At 37.5% G+C, this 12,860-nt stretch overlaps 1 non-coding gene across 1 annotated transcript; it reads left to right on the top strand.

Annotated features, from left to right (window-relative positions):
* The first annotated feature begins 12,012 nt into the window (after positions 1-12,012).
* LOC121823609 (U6 spliceosomal RNA) lies at positions 12,013-12,115 on the top strand. The gene has a single exon (XR_006065122.2). It is a non-coding gene; the product is annotated as a U6 spliceosomal RNA (small nuclear RNA).
* The last annotated feature ends 745 nt before the right edge of the window (positions 12,116-12,860 follow it).

The following is a 12,860-nucleotide window of genomic DNA, read 5'->3' as shown; positions in this document are numbered from 1 at the left end:
CACAGGTTGCAGAAGTGAGTGTGCAACCCTAAGTGTGGCTTGAACATCGGAGACCTCAAAGCCTGCATCCAGTAACCACTTCCTCCAACAAGGCCACACCCACTTCAACAAGGCCATGCTTCTGAATAGTGCCACTCCCTAGGTTCCTGTGAGGGCCATTTTCTTTCAAACCACCACAGTAACCAACAACTTACATACAGGAGAATGCTTGCTCTTTTTTTTTTTTTAAATTTTAAGGTTATAATTCAACTAAAACAGTTCTCCCTTTCCCTTTCTCCCCCTAACTCTTCCATATATCCCCACTCTCTTTCAAAATCATAGCCTCTTTTTCTTCACTAATTCTTATTACATGCATATGTGTATATATATTTATATTCTAAATATAACCTGTTCAGTCTGTATTATGCTCTTTAAATTACACTTTGTGAGTTTATTGAATTGATTATTTTCAGGGCATATTGACACCATAAAATGGTGAAAATAGTTATTTACTGTTTGTGAGTATAATACATATAAAATCAAGTTTTATTTTCTGTGAAGAATCTCATACACCTCCTCTTTTCACCTTGCTTCTCTTTTGCTTCCCTTTTTGATTGCTTACAGAGTTCATGGGCCATGGGCCATTGGGAGTTCAGACATGAATTTGATTTGATAATGATAGATCAACTATGATCCTCATTTGAACCTGGACTTTCCCACATAAGCATGTCACATTTGAGCATTATCCAGAAGTAAAAGATAAATAAAAAGATAAAAGGATATGACATCTCTTCTGAAGTTGTTTACATATTAGTTAGGGAAATAAACAGTCAACCAACAATTACTTCAATGAATCTGTATAAAACAAATTGAGGTGTGCATTCTGAAGATATATTTTCAAAATGTTAAGCATAGTTTCACAGTAACAAGAATTATAATCTAAACCACTATTAAAATGAAAGCTAAAGTTGAAAATAGATCAACTCAAATTTATTTGAAAAACTATAAAAAAAATTCTTGTGAAAAAAAACCAGAATGTACAAAAACCTAGAATAAGAAAGAATTACTACAGAGCATAGATAAAAGGATAAAAATATGGAGACTTTCTCCTGTTACAGAATACCTTAGTTGTTTGTAGCTCTTTGTCTAAGGTTGAGGTCTCTTGAGCCTCAACTTACTCATTAATATGTCTACTGGTGTTATCCTTATTCAGATCCTTTTTAGGCAACCGTGCAGATGAAATTCTATGGGTGTAGCTTCTGACATTTCTAAGAGACATAATTTCACAGCAAACTCCCTGTTCCTCTGGCTCTTACAATCTTTTCCACCTTCTCTTCTACAGTGATCCCTGAGCCTTTGGTGCAGAAACTATGTTGGACATATAGCAGTTAGGACAGGGCTCTAAAACTCTCCAGTTGGCTTGGTGGTAGTTGTCTACTACAAACAGAAGTTTCGATGATGAGGAGTGGATACTACACTTTTCTGTGGAAATAAAGACAATATTTTATAATGTATTAGGATCACATACACAAATTAAAAATAGAAACCATAAATTTGAAAAGTGAGTGTGGATGATATATTGTGTATCCTAGTAAACTTACCTGAGGGTCAGAGAACAGAACAGCCATTAGATTAGACATAGAGGCCAGAAAATGGTGGCACACACACCTTTAATGCTATTACTTGGGAGGCAGAGATCCTTGGATCTCTGTGAGTTCAAGGTCACACTAGGAACAGTGGCACACATCTTTAATCCCAGCATTTGAGATCTCATGTATGCTTTTAATCCCAGGAAGTAATGGCAGGAAGCAGAAAGGTATATGAGGCATGAGGATCAAGAACTAGAGGCTTTTAGGCTTTTTAAGCTTTTAGCTTTTGTAGCAGTTCACCTGAGATGCATTCAGATGAGGACTCAGAGGCTTCCAGTTTGAGGAAACAGGATCAGCTGAGGAATTGGCAAGGTGAGGGTGGATGTGGCTTGTTCTATTTCTCTGATCTTTCAGTGTTCACCCCAATACCTGGCTCAGGGTTTGTTTTTATTAATAAGACCTTTTAATATTCATGCTACAAGAGCAAGTTGGTAAGGGTACATGGAAGAGTTCAGAAAGAGGAAAGGGAAGTGGGAAATGATTTAATTATATCTGAAAAAATAAAACTTAAAAAATAAATATGAACAGTAGAATTTGTCAGCTTTGGGAGGATTTTTCTATTGAGAACATAAGGAGCCTATCCACATGTTTTAAAGACAGAAGTGGCATTATTAAACTTATGATTTGAAGCAAATAAGTTATTTAATTCAATGTTTGTTTTGGAATCTAAAAAAATACCATTTAGCCTTTCAGTCCTGTCCATTTCTGTTTCATGAAAAGCAAATTAAATTATTGGATGAACAAATAGAACAACTGTGTCCCATGAGAGCCTCAGTGATTCCTAGGTTGGCTAGAAAAAGGCAGCAAAGAACTTTAATGAATTCTCCTCTCTTAGGCTTCTATGCTGTGCCCTTGACACTAAATTTCCTGTTGTTTTGGTCTAGGATTTGTTTGAAGTTATGAATCCTTTGAGCAGAGAACAGAATCTTTACTGCTAGGCATACATGGCATTATGATATTTGAAGAAGGAAAATCCTAATTTAATATAATGGGAAGAAACAGTTTCAAAGCATCTTTAATAAAAAGGGTTTCAGAGGTCAGGATTTTCTGTCAGAATTCAAAACAACTGTAATAACCAGACACTAGATAGCAATATAAACAGTATTCCTTAGGGGAAGTATACATGCTTAAAATAAAAATGCTGCTCGGATAGAAATATGATACTTCATCAGGCTGAGAAAAGAAAGTGGATAGCCAGCTGTACACAAAGTGATTTACTACAAAGCAAGATCTTTCCCACATGCTTTCCATTTTCTCTTTCTCACAGGATGGCCATAGTCATGGCAATAATTATTTCTTAAAATTCTCAGTCATACTGAATCACTTGAATGCAAAATCTACATAAATTTTACAATAGGCAGACAGATCAAGTACGGTCTAATGTTTGCAAAATATAAAATTTGTTTCTTATATATTTTGGAGTTTTGTTCATAATATTATGGGGCATTTTATAATTCAAACATGTCAGAAGAATTAAAATTAATATTGTATAGATGAAATTCTAAATGGTCTTATTAACTAAGAAACACAGAGCCAAATGCAGAGGTAAAAGCCCAGAGATCAGAGCAGTAGCCAAGAGTTAAGACCACCTTTACTTACCACTCGCTGCCATCCTTCCCCTGAGAGAGAGAGACCTTCTTCCTGTGTCCTGTCTTTTTATTGCCTTTCTGTTCTGCCTTCTCATTGGTTCTAAACCCAACCACATGACTTCCTTGTCACTTCCTGTCTATACAGACCTCCAGATTTCTGTGGTGTGGTTAGTACTGGGATTAAAGGCTCAGGTCACCTTGCTTTGGATGTGTCCTTGACCACAGAGACTCTGTCTGCCATGTGATCAGATTAAGGGCATGTGCTACCACTGCCTGACTCCCACTTATGGCTTGCTGTGACTTCTGATCTCCAGACAACTTTATTAATATACAAATAAAATCACATTTCTGCACAAATAAAATATCACCATAATATTGCAATGTCATAGTACTCATACACATGCTATCGGTAAGGATAAAAATCTCATCATTAACCTTACACTAGCTAGAGAACATAGACTATTCCAATACAGTGTTAAAATTAACATGGAGTTCAAATATTTTCATCTTAGGGAAATTACTTTCCTATGTCAAAGTTTCTTGAAAAGTAATCATACTATCTACTAAGTTTTACTGTGGATATTAAAAGTTATAGAGATGATTAAAATATGCTTTTAACATAGAAAGAACATAAGTGTAAGTTCTACAGCATGAACTATGTAGTGTTCTCAATATGGGTGATTTTATTAGATGTTTTATAAAGAACTGTTGATGCATGAATGTCTAGATTCCAAAAAATATTAGATGACATGAGACAGGAATACAGAATTAAAAATCATGAAGGAAGGATAATAAAGGTGAAGTCCTGTTAATAACAGAATTGATTTCCAATGGTGAACATCGCCCATCTAAGAAACCCTGTATCAAAAACATATGTTTTAATTATGTTGACTTAATTCCATATTTCTCTCCCTTTATTGTGGATCTTTTCTTCTATAATTATCTATGGTTGAACCAAGAAAATAAAGGAAGTTCTTCTACATCTGTTATAGACAGATGGACAGAGAAACATGAATATAGACTTGGTAAGAATTTATTTTTTTAGAAAAAAATTATAGTTATTAGAGGTTAATATACTGCCAAATCACATGTTGGGAAGAGTAGTCACAAAATAAATATCGAACAATTCAAAAGACACATAATTAATAATGTCAGCAATGCGACTATCAGTCAAGTGTTAGACAAAAAAATATTGGGGGGGGAAAGTATTCTTTTTTTTTAATTTGGTATTTATACCTTAGCTTAGCCACTAAATCATAGAGAAGCAACTGTCATTTCCCAACAATGATTGACAAGTAAAATCTCCCTCCCTAAAGGCACCCTTATTCTTTTTTAAGAATTAAAACTATTATTATTATTGTCTTAAGTGTATGGGTATTTTCTCTACATGTGTATCTATCTGTACATTACATATGTTTCTGGTGTTAGTGGAGGCAAAAAAAAAAAAAAAAGATAATTGGATTCCATGGGAACTGGAGTTACAGACAGTCAGGAGCAGAGCCACCATGTGAATGCTGGGAATTGAACCTGGTTCCACTTCAATAGTAACAAGTATTCTTGAAGACCAAGGCACAGTCCCAGCCCTCCTGCAAATTGTTTTTAATGCTATTACCTTCAATTCATGAAACATTAGAATGTGCCAACTTCTCTCTGTGCCATGAGGAATCTAAAAGGTACCTGTCAATATATTATGGGACCCATAGAGTGAAAAGGTGCCAGACATCCACTGCATGTAGCAACCTAGGCCATTATCTACACCGAATGCTGGGGAAAGTCATCCTCTGACTTTGACTGTTGATTCAAGGCTGTTCTGGTTTACTTCTCTGTTGCAGTGATAAAACATCAACCAAAGTATTTACATTTTTCAAATTTTAAAAGTTCAAACTCTCTTAACTGTGTATTGCTGAAAAATCAAACACAAATAGTATAACATTTTATTCCAAGAGGGGAGAAGAAGGATGCAATACAATCAGATCAAAGCAAAACTAAAACCCAATAGGGTAAGAAACCCAGCATCTGACATCCTACACTTCATCACAATCTTTTGGGCTGTGGGGATCTGATAAACTCTGCTTTGGCTCTGTCATCTGCAACACATACAGCTTGTCTAGTAAGAACAGGGTGTCTAAACTCCATGTCTACCACTGTCTCAGTGGTCATCCCTGTTAGGGTCCTGGAAAAGTCTCACAAAAGGCCACCAATCAGTAAGAGGTTTTATTATCTCAAGAATAAAGTTACCAGCATGCTGGGCATGCACATCCAACGCAAAGGCAAAATGACTGCCTGGAAAGAGCCTTGTAGGCTCCTTTCAGGTACAGCTAAATGGAGTTGCAGGGACACTTAGGTCATCTCAGATATGATTGGCTTATATGAGTGGCAAGCATATTAGTAAGTTCTAATGGGTTGGGGCTAGTTAAGGTTCTGATTTTTCCATTTGTGGGCAGGCCTGGACAAATCTCAGTCTTTGTCCTTATTTGGTAATTACCTTGAGCTGCTGTGTGGGGCCCGGCTCAGGCCTGGTACCCGCCCCCTCAACACCTCATCCCCCCCCCCCCCCACCTCCCACCCCCCCCCCACCCCCCCCCACCCCCCCCCCCCCCCCCGCGCGCTTGCACGCTCTTCTTCCATTCCCCAGCTGCCGGGAGCATTGTAGATAGATTGTCCTTTGTTCCTTGCTTCCTCAGAAACTGCCTGTTCATTTGCAAGAGGCAGGAACTGAGGCCTAGTTTGTAACTGACTTATTAGGAGACTGTAATGGTATTTGCCTGGCCTTCTCTGTCCCATGATGACCAACAATAACATTGCAAGGACTCCATTGCTACTGATGCTATGCCTTCACCAATGCCCTCTCCTAGCTGACCTTCAGGGATGCTGACCATGCAACATGGAGTCTTGCCTCAGTTTCTCTCTGTGTCCACTTCCATCCTGGAGTATTCACTACATCTGAAGCTTCACCCTCAACAACTGCCTCTCCTGGACTTTCCTCAGGAACTCCAACCTTGCCACATGTTGCCAGCCTTTAACAGATCTCCATAATCCTCTCAAATACCTTTAAAACCAATATCACTTGGCTCCCTTACACATTTTCAAGTTCACATAACAGCTTGAGATACAGTCTTGGCCATCTCTTACTGAAGCTTCTTTCTGTTGACCTGAGGAAATATTTCCTATGCAATTTTTCCTCAATGATTATTTATCATAGCTACTTTTTCAGGCCCAGTTAACCAGCATCAATTGTTCCTATAAAGCATAGAAAGTTTCACTTCCACAGACCATTAATTCAAATATATTGCATGAATGGCCCCCAATAGAGTCTTTGAAAGACTCTCAATCTTACCACTGAAATTCCACAAGCTAGGCCTCTGCATGTCTTGCAGCATACTTTTCTTCTAAGCTACCGTGGAGCAGCCTTGATGCTCTGAGCAAGCAATAACTTTTCAGCTTGTATTAATGACTTTTCTTTCACTGAGATAAAAAAACAGCGTGACTGAGGCCAATTATAGAAGGATGCATTGAGGGTTGGAGGGCATAAAATAGCCTTGACATCATGGCATCAGACAACAGGCATGGCAGCTGGAGCAGAAAGCTGAGCGTGCACGTTTTAGTCCAAATCCCATCCCCATAGACAAACTTCCTCCAATAAGGCTGAACTACCCAAACCTCCCAGGCACCATCCCCCATTGAGCACTAAGTGTTTAAATGCCTGAGACATTAGGGGTCATTTCTCATTCAAACTACAACAATGCAGCCCAAAGTTCCAAACACTCCCATGATCTTCCTAGAAAAAGATACATTCAGGTCCATCATGCTCATTCCGCACTCTTGGTACCAATTTCTAGTAATGTAGTTTGCTTCTTTGATGCAGGGATAAACCAGTGACCAATAAAACTTAGGAAGAAAAGGGCTTATTTGGGATTATACTTTTATATCATAGTCCATCATTGAAAAAAATCAAGACAGGAATGCTGTGAAACAATCCTTTTCTGCACTATGAATATGTATTACTCTCATTTGCTAATAAAAAGTTGATTGGCTGATAGCTGGGCAGGAAGAGATTGAGAGTGAGAGCCAGACTAGGAGAATTCTGGGAAGAAGAAGGGTGGATTCAGAGAGTTGCCAAAAAACACAGAGAAACAAAACAAGAATGCCATACTGAAAAAAGGTACCAAATCATGTGCCTAAACATATATAAGAATTATGGGTTAATTTAAGTGTAAGAGCTACTTAGTAGTAAGCCTGAGCTATTGACCAAGCCTTTATAATTAATATAAGCCTCTGTGTGGTAATTTGGGAAGTGGCTGCCAGATATTTGGGAATAAGCTGTTAGGATAGGAAGCATCCAATTACAGAGGAACTAAATCAAAAACAAGGAATCTGGAACTAAAGAAGAGAACATTACAGCCTTCTTCTCTCTGCTTCTTGTTCAGCTACCTTTCTTCATCAACTTGGCATCACTTGCATCCTGTCTTTAAACTCAGCAAACTTGCCTACCAAGTCAATATTATAGCACCTTAGGCTTCTCTAGCCCACAGTTTCAAACTCCTCTTCATTTCTCCCACACCACAGTTTCAAAAAACTAAGAATGACGTGATAAGAGTTACCCCAATAATGACTTCGCTAGCTGCTCCTAGAAAAGAGTTGTTTGATCTGGGCACCTACATCAGGCAGCTTACAAGCACCTGTAAATCGAGCTCTAGAGAGTTACATACCCTCATGTGACCTCATGTGATGCCCCCATACTCATGCACATATAAACAAACATACTCATACTTTAACATACACAAAAATGCATTTGAAAGTAGATAAAAATCACGATTCTAAACACAATTTTAACCAATATATTAGAACATACTTTTATGGAAAATGTTTGTTCTTTTGTAGGCAAATTTTATAAAATATTTCCCTTATAAAATCCACTATTTCACAAAAAAATTGCTATACTCTTTTTTACTTTTAATCATTTTATTTGTAATCTGAAACCTAGCTCATAATGTTGTAAAAACAACTTGAAAATATTTTTCCCCAGGAGAGTATGAGTTTATTGAGAGTCAGATATTTTAAAGAAATCATGAATGTCATTTTCAAAGCAACAGTTTTACTTCATAGAAATTAAGATACAAGGACTAAAAAGATTATTCAGCTGTAAAGAGCACAAGCTGCTCTTCCAAAGGACTGAAGTTCAGTTCTCAATAGGACAAGGGAATCTGACAGCTTCTTCTGCCTCCATATAATGTATTCACAAACCCACACACTGAATACATACACACAAACATATAACTAAAAACAAAATACAATATCTTTTTATTAATAAGATAATTAAGGCTGGAGAAATTAGTTAGAAGTGAAGAGCACTATCTTCTCTTTGTGGGGACCTGGGCTTGATTTCCAGCACCCACATGGCAGCTCACAGCTATCTATAGCTCTATTTTCAAGGGATCTGACAGTCTTTTCTGGCTCCCATAAGCACACGGCATGCATATAATGCAGATATACATACAGACAAAACACCTGTACACATGAAATAATAAACTGAAAATACACAAAAGCAAAAGAGTGAATAGATGAGAAGAGGGGGCTCAGAAGAAGTGGGATGGACCAAGAGAGTAATGAGGAGTGACTATGGTAGGGAAACATGTTCAGGGAAAGAAGGAAGACCTTGCCACTGATTTTACCTCAAGCCCAGGATCAAGGTCAAGGGAAAAACACCCTGGCCCTGGCTTGACCTGGAGATCCCAAGACTTGGAAATTTCTGACCAGTGACTCAGCATTAACAGCCAAACAATACTTGCCGATGATGCTCTGTACTTTTCCATCAACTCACTGCACATGCTCCATGAACCCTGTAAAAACCCTCCCCCCCCCACTTTCTCCCAGCCCTCTGTTGTATCTCTTACTGTTCAGAGGCAGCCAGCACTCTGTGTTTCTCCCCAATAAATCTTCTGTGTGAAGTTTTTTGTGTGCTGTAACTTTATGGTATTCCTTGGCTCTCATTGCCAAGATACCCTTGTGCCAGAAAAACCTTTCATGAATGTCATGACTCAGAAAGGCTCTCCTGGGGCCTGTGCTTCCTCTCAGGATCTGAGTCATGCCAAGACCCTAATCCTCATCTCTGGTCCACCCACAACAGACTCTATCCACCAGTGGTAATACAGCAAATTTCTCCTTTAGTTGGTATAAACACTTCCCTGAGTCTATAGAAGTGACAGTTGGGCATCTGGGACCCTTCTGGTACTCTTGGAGGTTGAGGTACCCATAGCCATGGCCTTTTAAGGCTACAGATCACCCTTTTCATCCACCCTACCCGGCTACCCTACACTGGAAGCTGCACTTCTGCAACTTCTGCAGGCCTGCTTGGGCTGTTTTTACCCTTCCCTGCTCCCTTTCTCTTCTTCACATCTGCCTCATATCTGACTGTAATCCTTCAGCTTCTCTCTGCCCTCATGGTTTCATGTACTATGCAACCCTATTCCCCATCCCTTTCCTATGGATATGACCTCATTCCTGAGCTCAGTTTTGTATTGCCTTCTAGCAAGCCTTTGGGCCTTGTTCAAAAACACTGGTATCAGGCTCCAAGGCTCCTTGGGCTATTATCCCTGACACCCTTAAATACAGTGATGACTCAGTAAATAGCTTGGTGGCATTCAGTCCTCCCTGAATTCTGGGGATGCCCTTGACTACAGGCTGCTAAGAAACCTCCCCACTTCCATGGGAACAGTGATATCCATACTCTTTCATTTCACCTTGGGATGCCTCTTGGAAAACTTCAAGCCTCTACACCTGTCACCCTACCTGAAGGGCCCAAACTTATTTGCTTTTGCAAACAAATTTGGTCTCAATATCCCTTGGATAACCCATCAAATGGCTGCCTAATGGCACCCTAGATCCCAATATTATTTGCAACCTTTACAACTGCTGAAAACAGTTGAGAAAATGGAAAGAGATTCCCTACGCCCAAGCTTTCTCCTATCTCTGCTCCAAACCTTCTCTCTCTTCTTCCTGTTCTCCCACCCAGCTCCCTCTAGCTATGAAGCCTAACCCAGATAATTCCCTCACTACTAACTACTATAACAAGCCTCCCCCATATTGGCATTATGTTTAGAGTTCTGTCTTGAGTTGTCTGATCTTGTCTTTTACTATGCCTGGTTGGTTGACATAGAAGGAACAATCCTCCCTGAGGAAGGGTGGAAGATTGCCCCTCTCTGCTGTGAGTAGATCTCATACTTGCCAATTTTTGCAGCACCATGCAAAATACAGATTAATAGAAATGGGTTAACTTAAGTGGTAAGAGCTAGTCAATAATAAGCCTGAACAACAGGCCAAACAGTTTGTAATTAATATTAAGCCTCTGAGTGATAATTTTAAAAGTGGCTGTGAGGCCAAGCAGGACAGAAAAACCTTCATTTATAAAAACATTTAACATAATCATTTATAAATTCTGAATTTAGGGTCAATTTGCATTTAATTGTAGTTCATGTTTGATATATACATATATCTCATGTACACTTGTACAAACACAGAATAATTTTATACTTAGTGGATGTATACTTGATAATACCATGTGAAATGAGTTACTGTGAACCACATTTTTCTTCATCTGGTTATATAGCATAGTTGATTGAGACCAAAATGTTTAATGTAGAAAATGGATTATAGGATTTACTTGCATGTTTTAAAATTAGCATTCATAATACTTTTAATACTTGTTTCCTTTTTTGTAAATTAAATGCCTAAAATTTAATTTCTCATAATCAACAATCAATAAAACTAAATAATCAAATAAAATAAATAATCAAATAAAACTAAATTTGATAATGACAATTAGGTTACCAGACATTAAATCCAATAAGATAATGGATATTATTTCTTACATCTATGCCACACAATTTTACGTTTCTCCTTCTACTCATTACTTAAACATAACTTTGTGTGATTTATAAATCCAGTTACCAATATTTCTTTCAAAATTTGAAGTGTTATGATTTTAAAATTTAATATGTTTCAATATTCTATATTATACATAGCGCTTTTTAAACTATTTGACCTTTGGTAAAATGCCAATCTTTATTATGCAGGGAATATGATCAGCAGTTGTCAGACTTAGAGATTATGAAGCCAAGAAAAAGTGAGACATGGAATCCAGTGATATTGTGGTAAACCACAGCTTATTGACTATAGCCAAGTCACATCATAAAACTGTCATTCAAGGCTGGGAAAGAGAAACTAATGTGCGTTATTTTATTTTTCACTGAGTGAAGTTTGTGGGACTATGTGACAACTGTCTTTTGACAAGGGATATCAAATGAGCTTTTGTTTATCTAAAAATAAAATTTCTTGGTGATATTTTCATTGAACTTTTGTTCAGTGAATAAGTAAACCAAATGTAGATATTTTAGGTTTAAGAATATACTGAAGAATATACTATGGCAAAGAGGTGGTTCAAATATAAATAGAATATAGACCTTAATATAGGTAAATTATCCTGTATTACTAGGGGAGCAGCATTATCTTAGACTCTCTTAATCTTGATAAAGATTGTTTGATAGAGACAGGCAGGATTAATCAGAAGAGAAATACTGTAAAAATGAATGTAAGAGACTTAAAATGCGAACTGTTTGATGTATGATTGCCTATGAAATGAAGGTATTTATGAGACAGAGACAATTATTATTTAGGTATTATTATTAGGTAGTATCCCTCCTACTACCAGAAGAGAAATAGTGACCTGAACGCCAGAAGTTATAAAAATAAATTAAAAATAAAATAATTTCTGCATATATAAAAAATACACATACTGCTTGCTTCAGAAGCACATATACTAAAATTGAAATTATACAGAGAAGATTAACTTAGTACCTGATCAAGGATCACAGGCAAATTTGAGAGTCATTCCATATTTTTAAATGAATAAAACTGTTTAAGACCTGAAAGTAGAAATAGAATAAAGAAAACCCAAACTGAGGGAAAACTAGAAATGAAAAAATTAGAAATTCAAACAAGAACCTCAGAAGCAAGGGTCCCCAACAGCATACAAGAGAAAGGAGAAATAAGTTTAGGAATGGAAGACATGACAGAAAAAAATGGATTTATTAGACAAAGAAAAGGTTAAACTTAAAATAATCCAGGCACAGAACATTGAGGAAACCAGGGACACACACACACACACACACACACACAAAGATGAAATCTTGGAACAATAGGGTACAGGAAATGTCAGAGGTCAAAGGCACAAAGAATATTTTCAATAAAATCATAGAAGAAAATTTCCAAACCTAAAGAAGGAGATGCCTACAAAGCTACAAACAGAGAACACCAGATAGACTGTATCTGAGAAGAAAGTCTCCTTGGCACATGAAATGAAGACAGTAAACATACAAAAGAAAGCATGAATATTAAAAGCTTCAAGGGAAAATAAAAAGATCAAGTAACATATGTTGGTTTTTGCGGCACACTTATCCTTCAAAGAAAAGACTCAAACATGGCAAACCCACTAACAAGAGTTTTATCAAAACAAAAAGGAACAAAAGAAGATGTGCTCAGCCCTATGGAAAACATGAAGAGATAGGGCAGGGTACGAGGCCCACCTTTTAAGGATTAGCCTGTGAGTATGCACTCAGGTTCACATGGCTGGTCCATGCATGCACAT

The sequence above is a fragment of the Peromyscus maniculatus genome, chromosome 17, assembly GCF_049852395.1.
Source record: "Peromyscus maniculatus bairdii isolate BWxNUB_F1_BW_parent chromosome 17, HU_Pman_BW_mat_3.1, whole genome shotgun sequence".
Classification (NCBI taxonomy): domain Eukaryota; kingdom Metazoa; phylum Chordata; class Mammalia; order Rodentia; family Cricetidae; genus Peromyscus; species Peromyscus maniculatus.
Note: the sequence above shows the minus strand (reverse complement) of the source record. Positions and strands in the feature narration are given on the sequence as shown.